General features: G+C 36.3%; 1 long non-coding RNA gene across 2 annotated transcripts; it reads left to right on the top strand.

Moving 5' to 3' along the window:
• The first annotated feature begins 222 nt into the window (after nucleotides 1–222).
• On the top strand, nucleotides 223–6,510 carry LOC127947373 (uncharacterized). 2 transcript variants are annotated; one of them, XR_008151282.1, is made up of 3 exons: nucleotides 223–425; nucleotides 5,445–5,563; nucleotides 5,691–6,510. It is a non-coding gene; the product is annotated as an uncharacterized LOC127947373 (long non-coding RNA). The 2 variants fall into 2 exon arrangements; XR_008151283.1 differs by having other exon boundaries at nucleotides 425–573.
• Nucleotides 6,511–7,050: the final 540 nt, after the last annotated feature.

Below are 7,050 nucleotides of genomic sequence, written 5' to 3'. Positions count from 1 at the left end.
GGTGGGTGAACTGTTCCTTTAAAACACCGTTCACAACTGTGGGTTCTCTCTATCTGAGCAAACACCTGCGACATTTACCATAAAAGCCGGAACCTTCCATCTAAATCATAAAAATCAGAGGGACATATTCACAAGCCAACACCGAAATCCATACATTTATCACAAAAACACACTAAACACATTCAACAGCGTGACACGAGTTTATAAGATGGCGTGTTGTTATATGGAAATAAGACCTCTGAGGCTCAAAGCGCAGCGTTATTTCATCACTTCCCGTGTATCGACACCCTTAACTTTACCTTAAAGTGACCTTGCAAATAATTTACTCTTGTTTACACTGCAGATGGAGCGGAAGGTTCAATGAGGAGACATTTGTTTACCGGCTTCCTTCCGGAAAGCTCGTACAAATGCAGCATTGTATCTTTGTGAGTCTCTTTTTTCTTCCACGTGCTATTTTTAGGAGACACAAAAATGCCTCCCAGCAAATATCGCATGAATATGGATGGCACGCTGTGCTGTTGAATGTGGTTTTTGAGCAAAAAAGCTGCAACGAAAACACCAACACGCTTGCAGGTAATGCGTATGCGCTTTTCATAAATCCTCAACAAGAATCTTCCATTACAGCAATTAGGAGACACATCCAGCTTGTGCTGTTTGTTCAGAAGGCAGAGTGACAGCAATACATTCCAAAGCTTTCACATAGGAATTATGTTTTTAGGTTCCTAACAAATCCCTACAACTAATTTTGTGCAAAAACATGCATCTCTGTGCAAACCAAACAGGCAGATTCTTTATAAAAGTGTATGAAATAATGTTTAAAATGATTTTCTTGCGCTGTTTTATTTCCTTAAAGATCTGAAACGCCAGTGAACTACTTTAAAACCAAATCTGTCATCCGCAGGTTCTTCAAAAATCGTGTGTGCAGAAACTCATTATTCATTCATAATTGGTGCACGCTGCTTTTAATTGAACACTCTGATGCACAGCTTTGATTTATCGTATTTCAGAGTCAATTAAAACTGGGTTTGTTGTCATGCATAAATCAAAAGACTATTCTCTTTGAAAAGTCCTGTAAAGTTCTCTGTCCTCTATGTACTTCGCGAGTCAGTGTAATTGAAGGGGTGACTATGTATATAGCTTTAAATTTGGGCCAATTTGGGGCTCAGTGAGCATGCATCTTCGAAGACAAGTTTATTTTTACGACAGTCGATTTTTCAAGTCTCCTTCGGTGTCAACTCATATCCTTGAGAAGGAGGCCAAAGAAGAGATGATTTACTAATCAGGTCTCAGTGGACCAGTGGTCAAACCCAAACTCTTCATCGTGAGGGTGTCATACCAGCGCTGGCCAGGAGAGGGTGCTGTTGCGCTCCACTTAAACTCTCACTTCATTGCAGCGACGCTAAGATGTGAAGATGTTCCTCTGGAATCATTCTGTAGAGACCTCTTAATTCATTCAAATACACTGACTGCAGTCTGATTTTTAAAGCTACATTATTGTTCATGTAAATAACTAAATAACAATGTAAATAACTAAAAATGAATGGCTTTTTCGAGAGATAAGTGATTGTGTAAACATGAGGACAATATTATTTTCATATTTTTTTCGGGGTAAGACTTTCTAAGGAGCCTAAATGTATTCCTAATGCATTATAATACATGTTTTATATTTTATAGACTAAAACACAAGGTCTGACTTTTTTAGAATTCAAAAGTTTTTTTTTTTCTGAAAGGAATTTCATTTGCTGCTAGTGTCAAAATAATTATAGAAATTAAGAATTGTTACAAATATATGATTTCGGAATCTTCAAATAGAATGAAAATCTGTAATTAAAAACAATACTTACATATAAATATTGTAGCAAGAAATATAATGAAATACATAATACTTAGATATTCATGCTTGCTTAGTATATAAAAAATATAATAAAAGTTATAGAATTATAGAGTAACAAACTATTAAATAGAACATTAATATATATTTGATTTAATAGATATATATTTTTGGAATAAGAAAAAATAATCCTCTAAAAATGTCATTTGCATTTTTGATTTGTATTAACATAAAAACTGGAAAGTTGAAAAGTCTACTTTGGCTGGGAATAAGATATCAAAGTATTGATTAACTTAAATCTTTTTGCGTTTTAATGAATCTTTTAACTGGTTTCAAATATTCATGAGAGCATAAATAGAATTAGAAGATGGATGGATAATTCTGTTTATAATATTATGAGTGCGTTAGAATGGCTTAAGAACACTTTTATAGTGGATTAAATATACAGATTTAATACGATGTAGCATATTACCTTTTAAGTTTCCTCTTTATTTTACCTTGTTCAAAGAATTTAGAAAAACAAAACTTTAAAAAAGAATCGGTTTAGTGCTGTAGCCTTGCCAAGCCAACTGCATAAATTAAAAACATTATCATAAGGAGATAAAAGACTATGCCTTTGAATTCAGTGATCTAAAGATGCTTAGATGTTGATTTAATATCCAGCTATAATGTCATTTTTATATCAAATCGTGTGGTGTTCATGTTGCATGTCTCTAGTTTTACAACCATGCTGTGGTTTATTGCATCAAAGAGACTAAGTTAAATCTGAGCGAAACACAGTATGTCAAGACAACGAGTCTTCTCTGGTGGCCTGCAGTCAACTCGCATCTCCACAAGCATCAAAGGCCTCAGAAAAGCCACCTCAGCGTTTCACAGGCATCGTATCCCATGCTATTCTCCACATATGGCTGCATTATCCCCGTCCTCTCCAGCGATGGCAGCTGGGATCTTCGTTCGACTTCCCCCTCCTCTACATTCATCATTTAACTGAGAAGACGCGAAGTGTGGAGAGACGGCTGATCCGAAGCGACGTGGCCGACCGTCCCCTCCTCCCATCCCCGGTCGCAGGACGGCGGCGGCGGCCGGGCCTCGCTTCGCTCACACCGCGTTGTTTTTGTTCACGGGAACTCATGCGGATAATTTGCTGGGATGGAGCGGAGGGCTGTCACAAGGAGTTGGCTCAAGGGGTGTGTGGAAAAAATAGCAACCGCATCTTCCCATGCTCAAACGCAGCCCCTGATGATGAGCATTAAATATGAATGCCTTCGTAAGCATGCAAGCTCACCATCGCCGGATACTCATTTTTCTAATTTCTCTCGCCCTCGGTCTCTCCTCAGTGTCTAGTTTGAAAATTGGCAGCGTGATGCCACTTACAGACCCCGTCAGATCACAGCTGAATTAGTTTGGTTCTTTAAAGAAGAAGAATGTTAATAAAATGGAGTCGAATTAGACTGTTCTCAGCTGGTATCAATTGTTGTGATTTAACCTCGTGCCTTATTCGATAAAGTGTTTATGCTTGACCTTGCTGTTTTATTAGATTACATATTATCTCATTTAAACAACTAGAATTAAACAAGTGGCAGTAAGAATCCTGTTGAAGTTTCAGGTAAGATTATATTTTCAGTTTCAAAGCTTATAGCTGATTGGTCCGTCACAGTTCAATGCTTTCAGTGCAAGGCCAAGTTTAATATTAAATCTGTTGTGGCAACAATATGTCGGATCAAGTGAGATTTCAGAGCTTTGGTGGAGGGGAAGATACATTTTCGGAAATGTATTTTGGTTTGCGGGACATTTGGAATATAGTGTGCAAGTTGTATGGACCACATTCCACATTTACGTACGTAGTCATGGAAAAGAGCTGCGTGAACATTCTTAAAAATTTCTCCTTTTTTGTTTTACAGGGTAGGGGGGTGAGGGGGTGTGCGACAACATTCAAGTGAATAACGACAGTATTTTCATTTTCGGGAGAACTGTCCCTAGAGCGGCTCGAGTTGAATTAATTGCGGACGATTCTGGAGTAGAACAAAAATAGCCTAGCACACAGATACTTGTTTATACAGAGGGTACATACAGCACACAGTCTGTGTTTCTCAGCTGTCACCGCGCTCTTTCCATGTGTCTTTATTCAGGGCTCCGTCATCATTCTCGCAGTGTTTTTGTTCTTCTGCGAATCCTCCGGTGTCTACAGAGAGATGGTCTGCTCAACAAGACACACAGGCAGTCACACACAGACACTTTCCCCTAAATCTCCAGCATCCCTGTGATGCCTAACAAGTCCCCAGGCCTCCTCTTCTAAGATCCAGAGATCCCAGAGGAGCAGCAGGTGCACAAACCTCCTCGCTCAAATTCCGGTGGAGAACGCGGGCCCTCCATATGAGCTCTGAGCTCTCGCTGCATGTCAGATCACCGCTATAGCACCGGGTCGATCGGGTGTTCACTGACCCGAATGATCCCAGAGCAGGATTGTTAGATGGACAGAGGAAACTCAGTGGATATAAGAAGTAAAGAAGTACTTGCCCCAAAATAGTTCTCCCCGGGCCATTGTAACAAAGGACAAAGTGACATTGTGAACATCGCTAACATCTGTGTATAACCTCGCAGTTACAAACGCCCCCTGCCCAAGTTCTGAGCAGCCTCCGCTGTCATCCTCCAAGGAGCAGCCAGTTTGGAGCGCTCTCCCCGGCACAGATGTTGCATATTAAAAAGTGGGGCTCTTCGAGAGAGGTGGGGGATCTCTCGGCGGGGCTCACCCGCGCCATCATCCGCGAAGCCAATCCATGAGAGGAAGCTGCCTAACCAACCAAAGACAAAGTGACAACAATGATAAAGTCGTCTCATTTCCTGTCTGACCCTGAGCAGGTGAAGATGTGGACAAATGACTTCACTCATGAGAGTGTCTTGTTTACCACGTTTCTTTTTTCAGTTACTCTGTCCTGTCTTTGGGCAATCACTTTTTCTTTTCTTTCTTTTTTTTTTGCTGGACAAACACACATTTTGTGAATGTGATATCTAGTACATAAATATAAATTCTTCATGTACAGCATATTGCCAAAATAATGCAGATGCCCCAAATCACATGAATAAAGAATTTAATAAAAAAAAAAAAAAATTGGTCTTAAAGGGATACAATTAACCCAAAAATAAGAAATGTCATAATTTATTAACCGTCATATCGAGTTTATTTCTTCTGCAAAACACGAAAGAAGATAATTTGAAGAATTCACTTTTAAATTAATTCACAAAAAATCCTGACATGACCTGCATGATCCAGTGTTTGAGGTGCTGTTATTTTTGATGTAGAAAATCTTCTAAATATATAAATATTAATAGTAAAACAATTTATATATTTAAAAAAATAATAATAATAATATGCATTTAAAAAATCTTTCAATATAATACTTGGATTTCAATATAAATATGTAAATATTTGAATATTAATATTTAAAAAATAATAATTTAATACCACTTCTGATGACTTGTCTCACTCAGATAGTATGGATTCATTTCACCTTACCTTTATTTCCTTTTTGGAGTTTAAACGCTTTTAAGCCCATTGACTTGTATTGATAGAAAAGCAGAAACATTCTCTGAAATGTTTTCTTGTGTTCCACAGGTTTGAAACGTGAGGAAATGATGACAGAAGCATGGATGCAGGGATTTTGGTCCGATTAAGACATGAGAGCATAACTAAGATTCCAGTTCTTCCCAAAAGTGTCCGTGTCTGGGTTTTGTGTAGGTCACTCCATAAATCCTTTTTTTTTTATGTACCTCGCATTTTCATATTGGAAATTTGTGTTGAAAGCACACATCTTTTTAGAGTGTCGTTGTATGGTATGGCATTAAGACTTCTCTTCTGTAGATCTCAGGTATTCTGATTTCTTTGAGCCCTTCCTCTGCCTTTGAGGCACCTTGGCCACAGACGGGTTCATGTCCACAAGATGGGGATATTGACCAAAATACAGGCTGATTTTTAGTGGCCTGACTTGATGGAAAATGATATGCCTTCAGGTCCTCTTGGGAAGTTCTTCCCTACATGTTTGAAAGTCACAATTACAAAACCATGTTCCTTTCGATTGCCGTAAAATACATTTTTAACCTTAAGTCTCAACAAAGACAAAAAGCTTTTTTAATAAAACAATTAATAAAAAAAATGAAGAGAGAATAATGGGAAATTTAATTTTGTCATGCAAGCTGTTCATGAGTATTTTCTGGCAAGCTTTATGATATCCTTCATCAAAAAAAAGAAAAAAAAGAAAAATGCATGCATGCACACGCGAGTAAATCATCACAATGGGTATATTTGTTAATATGACTGAAAAAGATAATATTGAGACTTATTATGAATTGTGACTTGTCACAACACATATTGTTGCTCTTATGTTGTTTTGATTTCTTCTATTAACCTCATTTGTACGTCTAATCTGCTAAATGATTAAATGTAAATGCAAATTAATTTGATAAAATAAAATGTTCAGACTATCACTGGTGCGCAGGAAAAAAAAAAGAATTAATCATTTAGTCTTGTTTTCCAGTAAAATTGTCTAATCAACAAAACTGAGATGAACTTTTCTGTCTTCAAGGCAAACAATTTTGGCATTTTGTTTTAATCAAGCACCATAAATTTGTAAAAAAAAAAAAAAAAAATGTAGTACGATAAAGTTAGAAAACAAAAATTGTGTATATATAAAAAAAACTCTAAAAAATTAAAATGTCATATGATAGTTACAAAATAAAAATTATATATATATATATATATATATATATATATATATATATATATATATATATATATACAGTATAAAATGTTTTAATTCAAATAAATAATTTTCTTTTAAAACTGTTTAGAAATGTATTTTTACAGGAATACCTGAAATGATTTTTCTGTGAAATTACAATGTTGTTGTGATATTCATGTGCGCTAATAAATCTCATAAATACACTCAAACATTCTGGTGTAGAAAATATTTCACAAATGATGACAAAGAAACAGCAAGTGACATTAAATGAAACATTAAAATTTTGAAGTAGAAAGATGGGCTGCATTTTCAAACATACTGTAATGATCTGGTTTATTTACAAATTCAAAAATAACAAGATCACAGCAACATCTCTAATTAAACAAATAGCTAATTAGAGTTTCTTACCATCATGCATACAAATTCAGCCCATATATCATCTATAAATTGAGTGTCTATAGATTCATCTCTGTCCATATTTCC

The sequence above is a fragment of the Carassius gibelio genome, chromosome A25, assembly GCF_023724105.1.
Source record: "Carassius gibelio isolate Cgi1373 ecotype wild population from Czech Republic chromosome A25, carGib1.2-hapl.c, whole genome shotgun sequence".
In the NCBI taxonomy this organism is placed as follows: Eukaryota; Metazoa; Chordata; class Actinopteri; order Cypriniformes; family Cyprinidae; genus Carassius; species Carassius gibelio.
This window is presented reverse-complemented; position numbering and strand designations above follow the sequence as displayed.